Source organism: Mobula birostris, chromosome 12 (genome assembly GCF_030028105.1).
Source record: "Mobula birostris isolate sMobBir1 chromosome 12, sMobBir1.hap1, whole genome shotgun sequence".
Lineage (NCBI taxonomy): Eukaryota > Metazoa > Chordata > Chondrichthyes > Myliobatiformes > Myliobatidae > Mobula > Mobula birostris.
The window spans coordinates 19356659-19375988 of record NC_092381.1 but is presented as its reverse complement, the minus strand read 5'-3'; positions in this window follow the sequence as shown (position 1 = coordinate 19375988).

Below are 19330 nucleotides of genomic sequence, written 5' to 3'. Positions count from 1 at the left end.
GTATATTGACTGGTTGCATTATGGTCTGGTATGGAAACACCAATGCAGTTGAACAGAAAGGCCTACATGAAGTAGTAGATATGGCCCAGTCCATCACAGGTAAAGCCCTCCCCACCATTAAGCACATCTACATGGAGCACTGTCACTGGAAGGCTACATCCATCATTAAGGATCCCCACCATCCAGGCCATGTTCTCTTCTTGCTGCTGCCATCAGGAACTTTACTCTCTTCAACACTGAACTGTCCCCACAACATATGGACTCATGACCAAGGACTCTTCATCTCATGTTCTTGATGTTTATTGCTTATTTATTATTATTATTATTATGATGTTTTTTTTTCTTTTTGTATTAACACAGTTTGTTGTGTTCTACACATTGGTTGTCCGTCTTGTGCACAGTTTTTCATTCATTCTATTGTCTTTCTTACTGTGAATGCCCACAAGAAAATGAATCTCAGGGTAGTATATGGTGACATATATGCACTTTGATAATAAATTTACTTTGAACTCTGAACTTCACTCAGTGGGAGAGGGAGAAGAGAGAATGTCTGGGATGGGTGGGGTCTTTGATAATGTTGTCTGCATTACTGGGGCAATACTGCTTTTTGTTCTGTTACAATTAAACACATTTTTGCCCAGCATAAACCAGATTTGCTTTTATATTTTCAGCATGAAATCATAAAGACAGTCTTAAACCAAAGAATTTCAGGGACTAAGCCTTACCAAAAAGATATCAAGTGGAAGAATTGTCCTTATTTTAAGTGTGGTAATATGTTGTGATTCTTGAATATTCCTTGGGCTGGAGTTTCTGCTGCTTTCAGAGGAATTTTTATGCAGGATCCCAATGCTCACCAACAGAGCAGCATGGTTCACTTTGTCAAATTTATTTACAGTTAGCTCTCAGTTAATCATGTGTGGATAAGAACCGTGTTGCTCGAAAAAAATACCTGCCGTTTCTTTAATGCTTAAAGAAAAATCAATTTCAAGTCAAAATCAGTATCAGACCTTGGAAACAGTCTTTGCCTGAGCATACGTACATCCTTTGGCCAAGAAAACATTGTCCTAGTCTATTCGTTGATATCTGCCAGACATGCTCAGAGAGGATCACATGGAGACAGCAGTAGTACGATCACCCGAGTCGATTATGATGTTCTCCTAAGAGGGTGTTTATTAGTGGCTCCTCACTCAGGTGGCTGTAGATTCTGCTCTGGGAGCCACATATTCTGGTGCAGTGTGGGTAAGAATAAGTGGTGGCTGTAGTTAATGGTTGCGTCTTTTTGTTGCTCAGCCTCTCCTTTCACAGTTGCTGCTTGTTCTCTGGTTACAGTGGATTAATGGAGAATTCCTGTGTGTGACTTTGCTGGTGCACGGGCATCCACCACTTAGTCCCTGACAGATCAGGATCAGAGTCCAATGGCATGGAGCGCAAGATGCCCCTTCACGGCTGCAATCTTCCTCCGCCTTCACTGCCGTTGGGATGTGTCAACATCTTCCACCAGCTCCACCATTGAGGCCTTGGCTGAATTGATCCAACCTCCCCCCTTGATGGTCTGCAACTGGGAAAGGTTTAAGATGGAAATCCTCTGAGTTTTTAATGTGTTTTAAGAGAGATAAGTGGATTTAAATGTGTATCACTGAAAACAAATGAACTGTGACTTAAACTGCTTTGTTAGCTTGGCAGGGAGAGGGAACCTCCCGCTTGATGCTACCAGGAGCTGTCAGGATCTCAGGAACACAAAAGCCTCTACATTACAATGCTCCCAGAAGCAAAGAGACGGTAGCCCGGAATCATCTCTCTTTCAAATACCTCCCTCAGCTTGTTTGGAAGGTGCTTATTCTCAACTCAGTACTGGGCTCGGACAAGTGGCAAAATTCAAAGGGGTGAAGATTGCAGGAGTAAAGGTGCTATGCTTAAAAGCGCGTAGCATTCGGAATAAGGTGGACAAACTCATGGCGCCATTAGAGGTTGGTTGGTATGTGTCACAACCATGGATTCGGCAGCGCAGTAGATACAGCAATTGCGTTTGTGAATTTGCACGTGTCAGCTAATTATTATTCAATCATGATAGCATTTAATTCCATACTTGTCGTCGGAGTACTTGTGGAGACTTGGACAGAGCATAGCAACGTTTCGCTGCTGTTTGCCTTCAGCCTTCCCTGAGATATTGGACTTTCAAGTCAAATGACTCTGAAGACTAGCAGTATTCGTTTAACGTTTAAATGTTCTTTTCAGCCGCAGTGTAGGCTTCATGTTCCTTTTGAGAGTTTTAGTTAACGGCCCTGTTTGGCCGAGCGTTTATTGTTTATTTTCCCTTTAACACTGTTCGTATTAAAGTCTGAGAGCTATCGACCTGCTTCAGTGTGTCTCACTCCACATTTGGGCCATCTCCGAACCAAGTAACAGTATGACATAGTGGACATCATTGAGTCGTGGCTGAAAGAAGGCCATAGTTGGGAGTTTAACATCAAAGGATATACTGTGTATCGAAAGAACAGGCAGGAAGGCATAGATGGTGGGGTGGCCCTGTTGGTAAGAGATGGAATTACATCTTTAGAAAGCAGTGACATTGAGTCAGGGAATGTTGAATCTTTGTGGGTGGAGTTAAGAAACTGCAAGGGTAAAAAACCCATTATGGGAATCATATCTAGGCCTCCAAATAGTAGCCACGGTGTGGGGTTGAGATTACAAAGGGAGCTGGAAAGGGCATGGATTAATGGTAATGTCACAATTGTAATGGGGGACTTCAATATGCAAAGGGATTGGGAAAAGCAGGTTGGAGTCTGATTGCAAGAAAGGAAATTTGTTGAATGTCTACAAGATGGCTTTTTTAGAGCAGCTTGTGCATGAGCCTACTAGGGGAAAGGCTATCATAGATTCGGTGTTTTGTAGTTAGTCAGCTTAATGTCAAGGAATCCTTAGGAGGCAGTGATCATAATATGATTGAATTTATACTGCAATTTGAGAGGGAGAAGCATAAGTCACATGTATCAGTATCACAATGGAATAAAGGGAATTACAGAGGCATGAGAGAGGAGCTTGCTCAGGTGGATTGGAGGAGGATTCTGGCAGGGATGATGGCAGAAGTTTCTGGGAATAGTTCACAAAGCAGAGGAGGAAGTTCTCAAGTGGCAGAGGTAGGCAACTGTGGCTGACAAAGGAAGTTTGGGACTGCATAAAAGCCAAGGAAAGGGCACATAATGTAGCAAAAGCGAGGGGGAAGTTGGACAATTGGAAAGCTTTTAAAGTCCAACAAAAGGCAACTAAGAAAAAGCTATAAGAAGGGAAAAGATGAAATATAAAGGCAAACTAGCCAATAATATAAAGCAGGATACTAAGTATTTTCAGTTATATAAAGAATAAAAGGGAGGTGAGAGTTGATATTGTACCATTGGAAAATGATGCTGGTGAGGTAGTAATGGGGAACAAAGAAATGGCAGATGAACTTAGTAAGTACTTTGCTTCAGTCTCTACACTAGCTGTATGCCATGGGTTCATGAGTGTCAGGGAGCAGGAGTGAGTGCTGTTGCTATTGCAAAGAAAAAAGTTCCAGGCAAACTGAAAGATCGTAAAGCTAGATAAGTCACCTGGACCAGACGGACTACATCCCAGAGTCCTGAGGGAAGTTGCTGACAAGATAATGGGTGCATTGGTCATAACATTTCAAAATTCACTTGATTCTGGTACGGTCCTGGGGGACCGGAAAATTGTAAATTGTACTCCACTCTTTAAGAATGGTTCGACTAATCTCAGTGGTTGGGAAAATGTTCTAGTTCATTATTGAGGATGAGGTATCAGGGTAGTTGGAGATTAGTGAGAAAATAAGACAAAGTCAGCATGGTTTCTGTAAAGAGAAATCTTGCCTGACAAATCTGCTAGAATTTTTCGAGGAAGTAACAAGCTGGGTGAACAAAGAGGCAGAGGATATCACTTATTTAGATTTTCAGAAGATATTTGGTAAGGTGCCTCACATAAGGCTGCTTAACAAGATAAAGCCTACAGTGTTGCAGGAAATATACTGGTATGGATAGCAGAATGGCTGACAGGCAGGAGACAGTGAGCAGGAATAAAGACGGCCTTCTCAGGTTGGCTGCCAGTGACTAGTGGTGTTCCTCAGGGGTCAGTATTGGGACTGATATTTTTCACATTGTTTGTCAATGATTTAAATTGTGGAGTTGATGGCTTTGTGACAAAGTTTGCGGATGATGCGAAGATAGGAGGAGGGGTAGGTAGTGCTGAAGAAGCAATGTGATTGCAGCAGGACTTAACTTAGAAAATGGGCAAAAAAGTGGCAGATGGAGTGCAGTGCTGGACTCCCAGAAGGTTAATTCACAGGTTGGGTCTGTGGTAAAGAAGGCAAATGCAATGTTGGCATTTATTTCAAGGGGAAGTAGAATATAAAAGCAAGGAGATAATGCTGAAGCTTTATAGGACACTTATCAGGCCGCACTTGGAGTATAGTCAATAGTTTTGGGCCCCTTATCTCAGAAAGGATGTATTAGCATTGGAAAAAGTCCAGAGAAGGCTCATGAGGATGATTCCAGGAATGAAGGGGTTAACATATAAGGAGAATTTGGCAGCTTTGGGCCTGTACTCACTGGAATTCCAAAGAATGCATGGGGACCTCATTGAAACCTACTGAATGTTGAAAGGACTAGAAGGATAGATATGGAGAGGATCGTCCCTCTGGTAGGGTAAGCAGAACTAGGGGTCACAGCCTCAAAACTGAGGGGTGACCTTTTAGAACAGAAGTAAAGAGGATTTTTTTTTTAGCCAGAGAGTAGCGAATCTGTGAAATGCTCGGCCACAGACTGCGGTGGAGGCCAAGCATACTTAAAGCAGAAGTTGATTGCCGATTGGTCGGGCCATCAAGGGATATGGTGAGGTGGGGAGGCGGATGGGGTTGAACGCAATCCAGGATCAGCCATGACAAAATGACGGAGCACACTCAACAGGCTGAATGGTCTAATTCTGCTCCTACGTCTTATGGTCTTAAGTGTCACCCACAAGAGCTTTAAGCCCTAACCCTGCCAAAGAAAACCACCTTCATTGACTCGTCACTAGATAAAATGATTTTGCTTTATGTTACATCTCAATCCAATCCATTGATCTGAAAAACAGTGGGCGGAAAATTGATCAAGTGTAATTCAGTAAAAGCCTCACCGTGAGCAAGTTGGAGCTGGGAGACTGGAAGTGGGAGGTACATTATGTCTAGAAAAGCCCTCATGATCCCCCTGTATTCTCCGTTGGCTTAAAACTTTTGTTATTAGCACTCATTGAAAACCTCACACACATCTACAGGATCTAAGGACACAGTCTGGTTCAGAATGTTGTCGTTCGCATGATGGGTGTTTTATTGCCCTTTCTCTGTGCAGTGATTACAATCTTTCTTCTTGCTAATAAGGTTCTTCAGGTTTCTTGCTTTGTGGCTGCCTGTAAGCAAGAAAATCTCAAGGATATAATTTATACATTCTTTGATAATAAATGTACTTGATTTGATTTGAGTTTAAAACCAATATACTGTATTTAAAGGTGCTGTTATTAGTCAAATTATCCATCTTTAGCAGACTGAAGTTCTGTTATGTTTATTTGACTTAATGTCAGATCATGCAATTAACCAGTTGGACTATGAATGGGAAACTTCCATCCTAAGTGCCAGTTTTGCTGGGATTTTGAAAAGCTTGTCATGCTGGCAAATGGGACTGGATTTCATTGGAGTAGTTGGGAGTAGTCGTTCTTTTGAGGGAAAACAAGCATTTCCACAGAGTAAGCGGCAAACAGGGAAGCAGGCGATGGAACTAGCTGTTATTCTTTGTCAGGGAGTGACTGACTAAACTGTGGGGCCCTTTTGAATACAGTGACAAATGTGCTGGGGTTGCACTGAAACACAAGCTAGTACAAAAAACTGCTGGCCACATCATTCGCTCGGCAGAAGATGGGCTCTACTGCTATTTATAACCTAGGGTTTTGGGACACTTTTATTCCGTGATTGTGAGACCATTTCTGCTTGTTATCTTCTGTGTGCTGTGCTGTGTGAGATTGTTGGTGCTGTGTTTTCCACCTTCACCCCGTAGTAACGCTGTCTCGTTCAGCTGTATTCATGAGTATTCATGTACGGTTGAGTGACAATTATGTTTGAATTGAATTGAATTAGCTCTACTTGTCACTTGTACATCGAAGCATACAGTGAAATGTGTCGTCCACGTCAATGAGCAACACAGTGCGAGGATGGGCTGGGGGCAGCCCAGAAATTTCGCCATGCTGCTGGTGCCGACATAGCAGGCCCGCAATTTACTACCGTAACCTGTACGTCTTGTGGAATGTAGGAGGAAACCGGAGCACCTAGAGGAATGCTAAAATTTCACAGGGAGAACATATAAATTCTTCACAGACAGCAGCAGGAATGGAACCCTGATCACTGTGGTTGATGTAGGTTCAAAAGGAGGTCAGATGGGGAAGGAGCTGAGGAAATGGGGGTGGATTTGAGCAAGTCTTGAAAACAGCCAGCAACGTTCTAATTGACCAGGATTAATCTGTTGTGTCTGAGACTGAACCTTGAAAAAATCAATTATTATTTATTTGGCGAGATCCCGCTGATCTTTTCAGTTATTGAGATATAAAGAATAGTTCCTTGGGAAAAGATTAAATAATAAAATGTGACAGTTTTGTGGATAAGTGTGTGAATGGAAAAAAACGGGGAGAGGTGATGGTATTGGGTGAATTTGGATGCACGGACCTGGCGGGTCTCGAGGTCTGTAATCTTTCTGTGATCCATGTCATTCTTACAGTGTAACATCACTAGAGGTATCTCGCATTGGTCAATCAAGGCATCGTGGGCATCTTAAGTGAGCACTAAGCAATGATGCCCAGTCTAGTAAACTTCAGCAGCACAAAACTAAGTCTTGGATGAGGAAACAAGAAAGCAGAAAAAGTCAGATGTTGCAGGGAAGATGTATAAAGCTTGAGATAAATGGACTCTCAAAGAGCTGAAGTATCAATGAGGAGTCAGAGCTAAAAGGGTTAGGGGCAGGATGGAGCTCATGTGGACCAGAAAGGGCGAAGGCAGGATAATGCCAAAGCAAACTTGAAAGGGCAGCACGCAGCCCTAGTGGACCTGAGAGGGATGCAGCAAGATCCTGCCAACCTGTAAGGTAGGATATTGCTAGAGTGGACCTGAAAGGGAAGAACAGAGCCCAAGCACAGCTGAGAGGGATATGGCAGGGTCATGCCAACCTGTACGGGAGGATATTGCTAGAGAGCAGACCTGAAAGGGCAGCATGGAGAGGGATATGTCAGGATCATGCAGACCTGAACAGGTAGAAAAGGGCTTAAAGTGCACTTGAGAGGGATGCAAACAACAGGAATTCTGCAGATGCTGGAAATTCAAGCAACACACATCAAAGTTGCTGATGAACACAGCAGGCCAGGCAGCATCTCTAGGAAGAGGTACAGTCGACGTTTCAGGCCGAGACCCTTCATCATCCCTCTTCGTTGAGAGGGATGCAGCAGGATGGAGCTTAAGGCAGGATGGTGCCTGTGGACCTGAAAGGGAAAAGTTATAAATAGCCCTTAAAGCAATACTGCAGGGTCGAACTCATGCAGGCCTGAATGGGCAAAACCAGGATTAGCCCCTAAACAACACGGCAGGATCAAGTTCATGTGGACCGAACGGGTGAAGGCACTATCGCGTTTAACCATACCTGAAAGTGATAGCACCAGCGTCAGACTCGTGCGGACCAGCAAGAAAGACCTCTGGATGGAACATAACGAGCGTAAAGTTTCAGCTAAGTGGACTCTCAAAGAACTGAAGCATCAAAGGTCAGGCCGAACTAAAAGAGTGAAGGCAGAAGGGAGCAAAGGCAGGAGAGGGCTAAAGCTCAACTGAGAGCGCAGGGTGCAGCCTCACGAGACCTGAAAGGGATGGGGACGAAGGAGCAAAGCAAGACCACAGGGTGAGCTGATACGAATATAAAATACTGAAAACCCAGTGTGCCAATTTGGGTGAAACATCAAGGAACGATGTCTTAAAAAGGCAGCGTCCATCATTACGGACCCCCATCACCCAGGACATGCCTTCTTCTCATTGCTAGCATCAGGGAGGAGGTACAGAAGCCTGGAGGCACACACTCAATGATTCAGGAACAGCTTCTTCCACTCCGCCATCTGATTTCCGAATGAACTTTGAATCCATGAACACTACCTCTACTTTTTCCTCTCTTTTTATTGCACTAAGTGTTTTATTAAATATATACTTACTGTAATTTACAGTTTTTATTATGTATTATTATTTATATATTGCTACATAGCAACAAATTTCATGACATATGCCTGTAATTGTCACTACGTTCAGATATGGCCCAAGTGCGGAGCGAGAGACACTGAAGTGGGTCAATATTGCACAGACTTTAATGCGAACAAAGTTAAAGGGAAAAGAAAACAATAAACGCCAGGCCAAGCAGGGCCATTAACTGAAACTTTCAAATAGAAAATGAAGCCAACACTGTGGCTGAAATGAATAACTAAATATAAAACGAATACTGCTAGTCTTCAGAATCACCTGACTCAACAGTCCAATTTCTCAGGCAAGGCCAAATGCAAGCAGGCAGTGAACACACACAAAAAGTGCTGGTGAACGCAGCAGGCCAGGCGGCATCTCTAGGAAGAGGTACAGTCGATGTTTTGGGCCAAGACCCTTTGTCAGGACTCACTGAAAGAAGAGCTAGTAAGAGATTTGAAAGTGGGAGTGGGAGGGGGAAAGATCCGAAATGATAGGAGAAGACAGGAGGGGGAGGGACGGAGCCAAGAGCTGGAAAGTTGATTGGCAAAAGGGATATGAGAGGATCATGGGACAGGAGGCCTAGGGAGAAAGAAAGGGGGGGGGGTAAGCCCAGAGGATGGGCAAGGAGTTATAGTGAGAGAGATAGAGGGAGAAAAAAGACAGAAAAAAAGGGGGAAAGAAAAAAAATAATTAACTAATTAATAAAGGATGGGGTACGAGGTGGAGGTGGGACATTAACAGAAGTTAGAGAAGTCAATGTTCATGCCACCAGGTTGGAGGCTACCCAGACGGAATATAAGGTGTTGTTCCTCCAACCTGAGCGTGGCTTCATCTTGACAGTAGAGGAGGGGGTGGATAGACATATCAGAATGGGAATGGGATGTGGAGTTAAAATGTGTGGCCACTGGGAGATCCTGCTTTCTCTGGCGGACAGAGCATAGGTGTTCAGCGAAATGGTCTCCCAGCCTACGTCGGGTCTCGCCAATATATAGAAGGCCACATTGGGAGCACCAGATGCAGTATATCACTCCAGCCGACTCACAGGTGAAGTGTCGCCTCATATTGGTGAGACCCGACCCTTTCAGTTAGTCCTGACGAAGGTGTCGGCCCGAAATATCGACTGTTCCTCTTCCTATAGATGCTGCCTGGCCTGCTGCGTTCACCAGCATTTTTTGTGTGCGTTGCTTGAATTTCCAGCATCTGCAGATTTCCTCGTGTCAGGCAGTGAAATGTTGCCGTGCTTATCTCAAGTCTCAACAAGTACCATGACGAAAAGAATGGAGTTAAATACTATCTCAATGAAATAATATTTAGCTGACACGTGCATATTCAGGAGCGCAATTGCTGGATCTGCTGTGCTGCTGATTCCGCCATTGTGACAGTGATATTGACCTGATACTGATTCTGAACCCTAACCTAATCACCAGACAATTTACAATGACCAATTAGCCCACATCATTGGAATGTGGGAGGAAACCGGAGCACCTGGGGAAAACCCAGGCATTCTATGGAGAGGACCTACAAAGACTCTTCACAGAACGGTGCCGGAATTGAACTCCAAACTCCGATGCCCCAAGCTGTAGTAGAGTTGTACTCACCACTGTGCTACATACATGTAAGTCTAGATCTGCGGACTGTACAGAAGGTTTAGAGGGTAGATTTTAACTGGTTTCTGTGGGATAAACAAAACTTTGCTTAACAGCAAATGATTCAGGGATCAAGAGGTGTAGATATAAAATTTTGGCCCAACATACAGTATAAGCGAATATAAAGCAAAATGTTTTATTTAGAGTTTCTGACCTGGAATTCACTGCCTTCAATCTTTGCACCAAAATATCTTTCCAAAGAAAGACACAAGTGAGACTGCAGCTGCTGAAAATCTGAAGCAGCACACACAAAATGCTTGATGAAGGGTCTCAGCCCGAAGCGTCGACTGTTCATTTCCCTCCATAGATGCTGCCTGGCCTGCTGAGTTCTCCAGCATCGTGTGTGTGTTGCTCCATCTTTTAACAGATGGAACAACTCTCTCTCCCCCTCTCACTCGCTGCTCTCGAGGGAAGGTCCTTGTGTTCAAATGAGCTCTCTCTTTCCCTCGATGCTGTCAGACGATGGTATCAAAGCAAAGTTTAATCAATGCGGTTTGCGGATGATGTGTTCTAGATTCTGGCCATCCCCTTGTTTGTTACTAGTCTGGATGATTTTGATTTGGGATGGCCTGCAGATACTGAACACTGAGCTGAACTGAAATATGCCTTCCGGTTTTCTGTTTTACATTCTATGGTTTTGCTCATTTTTTTGTTTGCCATTTGCGCAATCTTTTTTGGCGTGTGTGGTTGGGGGGCGGGGTTGATGTCTTTTTCTTTGAGGGGTTCCGTGGTTCTTCTTTGTGCTGTGTCTGTCTGTGGGAAGACAAATCTCAGGGTTGTATACTACGTAGTATATATTTTGATAATAAATGTACTTTGACTTTTGAGCCTGAATTGATAAAATCAAGTTACCTTCTTAAATTTCCACTTGCTAACACTGTTAAATAAAGATTTGGTTCTTAAAGGCATTGTAAAATTCCAGTCTTTTTTGATATTAATCCTGAAACTTGTCCTAAGGCAATTTTTTTTATCTAAGTACAAGACACTAACAGATGCAACATCATCTGCAAATTTGGTTGAGTGAACTCGGCCTTTTTTCCCTGTAGCGATGAGGATGAGAGGTGACCTGATAGAGGTGTATAAGGTGATGAGAGGCATTGGTCATGTGGATAGTCAGAGGCTTTTTCCCAGTGCTGGAATGGCTAGCACGAGAGGGCATAGTTTTAAGATGCTTGGAAGCCAGTACAGAGGAAATGTCAGGGCCAAGTTTTTTACGCGGAGAGTAGTGAGTGCGTGGAATGGGCTGCTGGCGGCGGTGGTGGGGGCGGATACAATAGGGTCTTTTCAGAGTCTCCTGGACAGGTACATGGATCTCAGAAAAATAGAGGGCTATGGGTAACCCTAGGTAATTTCTAAGGTAGGGACATGTTCGGCACAGCTTTGTGGGCCAAAGGGCCTGTATTGTGCTGTAGGTTTTCTATGTTTCTATGTAAATGCAAGAACCATACAAAATGAAACAAACACTTTTTGGTGAAAACCACCCTCCTTCCATAACACACTCAGTCAAGGCTTTCAGTTTGGCAAGGGGAGGGGAACCAGAGTGATAGTGCTGAGGATGAGGTAGATGGTTTACAAACAGAAGCAGTGTGTAGTGAGACTGCTAGCAAGCAGAGACTAATAATAGGACAAAATTGCAATGTTAAAGGGAGACAAATCGAAAAGGGAGAAAGCAGCACTAAAAGTGCTGTATTTGAATGCGCACAGTACAGGTATACTGAATAAGGTAGATAAACTTGTAGAACAGTTGCAGATTGGCATGTAAGATGTTGTGGGCATCACGGAAATCATGGCTGAAAGGTGATTATAACAGGGAGTTTAATATCCAAGGATTGATATTGTGTCGAAAGGACAGGCAGGTAGGCAGAGTGGGATGGCATGGCTCTATTGATAAAAAATGAAATCAAATCATTGGAAGGAGCCAGCTGTAAGATTGGGTTTGATTCCTGCCACTGCCTGTAAGGAGGTTGTATGTTCTACCCGCAACTGTGTGAGTTTCCTCTGGGTGCTCCCATTTCCTTCCACATTTCAAAGACGTATGATTAGGGTTAGTGAAATTCAAGCATCCTACGTTGGCACAGGAAGCAGGGTGACATTTGCAGGCTGCCAGGAACAATCCGCATTGACTTGATTTGATGCAAACAATGCATTTCTCTGCATGTTTCAATGTACATGCGACAAATAAAGCTAATTTTTGTAAGTTTTTATCTTTGTGATAATTTGCAGGGTTATGGGAAAAGAGCAAGAGACTCGGGCAGACAACCATGAGAGGGCTAAGTGGTCTTCTTTTCTGCAACAGTCATCTATTCAATTGCATGATGCTTTTGTCAGAAGGGTTGTGGGAAGGCTCAAGCCTCTTTATTGTTCTGAACTTGGTACTGGACCTGATGAATGAGTATTAACAGGGCAACGGTGTGTTTTTCTCTCTCTATGCCCACCTGCTCATGATTTTAAAAGGACAAGTGTCAAAGAAACATGAACTTAATTCTTAAGGTACAAAACAGAATCTCCTCTGAAACAATAGATGCTTTAAGAAAAAAAATGCAGAAAGATGAGCATTGCATTTATATATCTCTTGACAGCTAGTATAACAGAAATGAACAGGGAGGAAAATCAATGCAGCAGACGATATTGATTTATAAGTAAATGAGAACACAAAGGAATAAGAGGGAATTATTAAAGCTCCGCTCCTTATCCTGATACATCTGCCATTTTCATCCGAGCCCAGGATGAGGGAGTTGAATTTATACTATATAACTAATTCACCAGCCAATCACAACACAGGGACAAGGTGACATAAGGAACATGAACTTTAATGGGTTTTAATTGTTAATTTATTTAGAAGAGATATTTTACTGGCGAAGTAAAACGGAGTCTGGCACGCATTATCTGACAACAAATGTCACGAAGCACAAATTGAATAGTGGCGCAGGCGGCAAAGTATCTCATCAGGATGGAGCGGGAACAATGTACCTTTCACACTTGTCACTGAGCGAAGTTGCAGAAGTGAAATCTTCTGGAGGCTAGAAATCTGTAGCACAACAAAAAAAAAAAATGCCAGAATACTCAGCAAGTCAGGTGGTGCCTGCAAACTTGTGAATTTTCTGCGCCTGATCCAAAGCCTCTGTGAATTTTATCTGTACTTCCTATCTGATGGTAGTGGTGAGAGAGAGCCCCTTGTGATGGATGCTACCTTCTTGTGGCAGCCCTCCACGTAAATGTGCTCGGTGGTGCGGAGCGCTTTGCTGGTGACGGACTGGGCTGTGTCCACCAATTTCAGTAGGCTTTTCCATTCCTGAGGATTGGCGTTTCCATACCAGGCTGTGATACAACCAGCCAGGATAATCTCCACTGTGTACCTATAGACGTTTGTCAAAGTTTTACATGACATGCTAAATCTGCACAAACCTCTAAGCAAGCAGTCACTGCCGTGCCTGTTTTGTGATGGCGCTTACGTGCTTACTCCGGACAGGTCCTTTGAAATTATAACACCAAGGAATTTAAGGTTGCTGACCCTCTCCACCTCTGATCCTATAATGGGAATTGGCTCATGAACCCCCTATTTTTTCCTCCTGTTGTGGTGAATGTGGTAAACTATATATATATAGTAACTGGGTTACCGGTCTGGACACGCCCCTCTGCTGACTGCTCCTGTGGCTCCTCCCACAGACCCCTGAATAAAGGCGATTGTGCCACTGCTCCTCCCCTCAGTCCAGGACAGACAATCAGCATGGTCGAGGTCACATTTTACCGCTAATAAAAGCCTTTCTGTATTTACTCTACTTCCAGTCTTTTGGAGCAACTGATAGTGCATCACCTGTAGCCAACAAACATCTCTTTGGTTTTGCTGATGTTGAGTGAGAGCCTGTTCACCATTCAGCCAGATCTCCTTTCGATATGCTGATTCATCACAAACTTTGACTAGGCCAAGCTTGCCAACCTTGAAGCCCTTATCATCATGTAAACTGGGGCCTTTCTTTCCCATACTTGAAGCTCTTCAATAAGATATCTGTAATGAGGTACCGCTTATCAAAGGCATGAAAATCCTTTCTAATCTGCCTGTGGTTCTGAGGCCACTGACCACATTATTCTACCTTTCCCACCCAGCCGGTTAGAAATACACTCACCCTACCACGTTTGTATAAAGACAGAGAACCACTTTCTTGTTTAAACAGCTCCTACACTGTCATACTTGAGGAATTCTTAGGGGCAGCTTGATAGCGTATCAGTTAGCAATACCAGAGGTCCAGGTTCGATTCCCGCCGCTGTCAGTAATGAATTTGTATGTTCTCCCCATTACCGCGTGGATTCCCACCAGCTGCTCATTCTGAGGTGGCATGGTAATGTAACGCTATTACAGTGCCAGCGACTCGGGTTTAACTCCCACCGATGTCTGAAAGGAGTTTGGACGTTCTCCGTGTAGCCACATTGATTTCCACCAGGCGCTCCGGTTTCGTCCCGCAGTCCAAAGACGTACCAGTTAGTAGGTTAATTAGTCTCAATGACGTAATGGACAGTGTGCGCTTGTTGGGCCAGAAGCACCTGTTACTGTGTTGTGTCTCTAAATCTCTAAACTTGCCTTAACCCAATCCATCCACTCCCTTTCCTCTACCTTCTGAGACACAACAAGATCCCATACACACTTCTCCCCAGTACCACATCTCCGTACCTTAAGTGTAATTCATCACAGCAACAGGAGCGTTTGTCCTCTTCTCTGCACAATCATTGGCCGCCTGCTGGCATTTACTCAGAAGGGGTGGATATTCTTGCCGTTACTCACTTAAGTGCGTACTACACTGCTAGTCCCAAATCCTTGCCCTCAGCTCCTGCCTCCATCTGTGTCATTAACAGTCAATCAGGAGAGATGGAGGAAGCTCCCAATGTGGCCTCCTCTACACCGGTGAGGCACTTTGTAAACTGGGGGACCGCTCTGTTGATCACCTCCACTCCATCCACCAAAAGTGGACCTTCCAGTTCCCATTCCCATTCTGACATGTCACTCCATGACCTCCTCTTCTATCAAGATGAGGCCACCCTCAGGATGGAGGAGCAACACCTCATATTCCATCTGGGTGGCCTCCAACCTGATGGCATGAATATTCATTTCTCCTTCCTGTTAAAAAAAAATTCCCTTGGGTCCCCTCTTCCCTCTCTCTCTCCTATGATCTACTCCCTCCAGTCCTTGACCTTTCCCACCCACCTGGTTTCACCTATCACCTTCCAGCTATCCTCCGCCTTCCTTTTTATTCAGGTGTCTTTCCCCTTCCTTTCCAGTCCTGAAGAAGTGACTTGGCCCGAAACGTTGACTGCTTATTCATTTCCATAGACGCTGCCCGACCTGCTGAGCTCCTCCAGCATTTTGTTTGTGTTGCTTTGGATTTCCAGCATCTGCAGATTTTCTGGTGTTTATGGAATCCTACAGTTGTTCTTTATTCTTTCACAGAGCACAGGATCAATCTAAAATCCTCTGTGCGTAACTCACAAAGAACTATATTAATTATTCACTTTAAATGTTTGGCAAGAATAGTTTTGTAATGAAATACCTTCTTCAGGTTAGCAACCAGCAATGGCAGGACCAGTCTGGCTACAAATCCTCTTGGTGCTGTCAGTTACAAAGGCTCCAAATTACTTCGATCGAACCTGTTTAACTTTGAAGTCCTTCGACTCTGTGTATTCCAGGCTTCTGCTCAGCATCTCATGCTGCTCTTGCATCACCATTTGAGCTAAATAAAATTGTCTGAGCCAGGTTAGTTGAGGAGCAGCAGTGGAAAGCAATCTTGAGGTCTTGCCAGAGAGGCTTGATTGGGTTAACATCGGGACTCTGACCGGGCTACTCAAGGACATCAAATTTCTTCATTTGAAGCCACTACATTGTTACTCTGACAGTGTGCTTTAGGTTGTTGTCCTGCTGAAAGACAAACTTCTCCCCAGTTTAAGCTTTCTGGCAGAACCTTGCAGATTTTTAGCCAGGATCTCTCTGCATTTAGCAGCATTCATCTTCCCATCAGTCCTGACCAGATTTCCAGTCCCTGCTGCTGAAAAGCATCCTCATAGCACGATGCTACCTCCACCACACTTTACAGTAGGGATGGTTTTATTTGGCTGATGCGCAGTATTAAATTAACACTGTATGTACTGCTTGGTGTTAAGGCCAAAAAGTTCCACTTTGCTCTCATCCAACCATAAGATCTTCTTCCACATCTCAGTATTTCTAAATGATGCTTTGCAAAGTCTTTACAGGCAAGGATATGCATTTTTTTAAGTCAGAGCTTCTTCCTTGCCACTCTTCCATAAATACCCCTTCTGTGCAAGACATTAGAGATTGTGGAGCCATAAACTTCATCTCCAGCTACAACCACAGACTTCTGCAGCTTACTCAGAGAGACAGTTGTGGTCACAGTAGCCTCTCTCACAAGTGCTATTCTTCTCCGGTGACTAAGTTTAGATGGGCAGCCTGTCCTAGGCATATTTTTCCACTTTTTCACGATGGACTGCACTGAGCTCCGAGTTATGTTCAGTGCCATTGAGATGGTCTTGTACCCTTACCCAGATTCATGCTTCTCTATTATCATTTCCTTGACTTGCCTTCAATGCTCTTTTATCTTCATTTTGATTTGGTCTGTTGAAAATCTAGAGGCAGAGAGTTTCTCCCTTTTGCTGCCTGCTATTGGGGACTCGGGAGTCGATCGATTCGGGGACCTTGAGACTTTTTTTTACCGTGCCCATGTTCTGTTCTTCATCAAATTATGGTATTGCTTTGCACTGCTGTAACTATATGTTATAATTATGAGGTTCTGTCAGTGTTAGTCTTTGGTCTGTCTTGTTTTCTGTGATATCACTCCGGAGAAACATTGTATCATTTCTTAATGCATGTATGCATTTCTAAATGACAATAAAAGAGGACTGAGTGTTCTCATAATCTAATCTATTCTAAATCTACCATACTGTTGGGTCTAACAGAGAGGGGGGGTATTTGTTCAGGTGATCCTCCAATCATCTACATCAACAAATTGGGTGAGTTGGTTAGGTTAAATACAGTCTTGCAGCTGAGGAAAGTTTGTGTAGTAATTACAAAGGGGATAAATATTTTTTTCAGCTTCACAATTTTGTTAGTACATAGTTGACACGTTTTGAAATGTTTCTTTTGATTTGATATGATTCATAACGTTTTGTAGATTATTTCAAAAAATCATACTTCAATGTATTTCAAATTTAGAAAATGAGACAGTAAAGTGTGTAAATATTTGTGGTGTCTAAATATTTTTTCAAGGCACTATAAATATAAAAGCAATTCTATAAACTCAGTGTATGTATTTCTTTTCACTCTAATGTCATATCTATCTTTTAAACTCAGCATCTTTTAGATAATCTACCTGGCATTCTGAAGTTCACTGTTAATTCTTTGAACACAGTGAAAGTTTATGAAATAAATGGTACTTGCATTTTGATTAAGGACCTCAGCCCATGACCTCAGGAATTAATCAGCCTGGGCTGTTCGTTGCCTTGCTCTGTGCAGATAATTTGGCATTATGACATAATTAAATGGCATTCCGCTGCATTAAATGTGATTTATTATGCCAGCAAGTGGCTGCAAACACTAAGAATGTGGATAGAAAACTTTGTCAGACTGGTGTGAGTCATTAATTTGTCAGTGGTTTTCCACTGACGTTGGCATGGAGGATCACCGCTTATAAATAGATACAATTTTCAAATTAATAGCCACAGCAGTTAAATCCAGATAACATCTCACATCCTATTTAGTTATGTGTTTGTGTGTGGGTGTGTGTTTGGGAGGAGAAGGGCTGGTTTTGCTGCTGTTGTGTTGTTGTTCGTGCTGCTTGCATTGTTCTGCTGAACATGGTGGGCATTCCAGGTTGGCACCAGAATGCGTGGCATCTCTTGTGGGCTGCCCATTGCATAGCCTCAAATTATTAACACAAAAGATGCATTTCACTGTACGTTTCAATGTACATATGATACATAAATCTGAATCTGAAAATATACCTATTACTCTATGAACACATCTTCTCAAGCTAAATGCTGCAAAGTATGTACCTCAGAACACGTTAACCAAAAATAGCTGCATTTTCAAACAACATCCTCATTTGTGACATATTTCATGGATGAGTTAGAGACTGTTCATTGCCTGTTGTTTCCACTGTAGAATTGTAGCTATGGTGCCCTCTACCTGCTGATTGAGGGATTGCATCACATACTAGCAGCTCACAAAGTCATAGAGTTGCATTGGAGAAACACAAAGAGGAGAGCTGGGGGAGCCCTCAGTGGGTCAGGCAGCATCTGTGGAGGGAAGAAGACAGTCGGCACTTCAGTTCGAGACCCTTCATCTGGAATGGAAAATTAGGAGTGGACCCAACCAGTACAAGAAGGGGTGGAGCAACAGATGGATCAACTCCCCTCTTTCCTGTCCTAATGAAGGATCTCCACCCAAAATGTTGACTATTTCCTTCCATAGGTGCAGCCTGACCTGCTGAGTTTCTTCAGCATTGTGTGTGTGGTGCTTAAGATTTCCAGCATCTGCAGTCTCTCCTATGTCTCCATTGGTATTGGTATTCATATTGGTATTGGTATTTGCTTTGTTTTATTATTGTCCATTGTACATGAAAAACTCTGTTTTGCAAGCCATACAACATGAAAAAAGACCCTTCAGCCTATTTACCCATGCTAACCAAAGAGCTTAACTGAGCTAGTCCCACTCCCCTGCATTTAGCCCACATCCCTCTGGAACTCCAGAACTTCCAGTAAGAAGGTGGTGCACTTGGACACATCAACTTCTAAGGGATCAACAAAAGGTGTTATTGTCTTTTTTAAGCATGTTGTTCACAATCACTAGACCCTGCTGGATGTTAAGAACTATAAGTTCTGCAGCTCTACCCCGTCGGCACGTTGCTCATTGGCAGAGAAACCGAATGAACTGGATGGTGCAGACCATAACGCTTGCTGCAACAGAGAGGCGTTAGTGCATGAAGGAGTTGTGCAGCCTAACAGCAAGCGATTGTCTTAGTTGCTTTACTTGTGATCGCAAGACCCTGTTGGACATTGGCGGTGTGGAATGTTGCCAGTCCAATTCACTGGTTTATTGGTGAATAGCGGGGGTGGACAATGGGGGAGCTGCGTGGCCCGTCATAGCGAGGACTAGGCCTCAAGCTGCAGTTGTACACTCCACCGGAGTACCAGAGGCAGTGTGGCGCATCATTCACACTGGACACTTTGCTGCCCCCCAGTGTTTGGTTGGCAGAAAACAAGCTGTATTGTGTCCAACAGCAGACTGCTGCAATATTCATGGACTCAAGGACTTGGACTATATTGTGTTTTGTTTGACTGTATTTTACTGCCATCTTATATGAGTGGTTTGCCAATGAAGTACCAGTGTCCCACCCACTCTACCTGC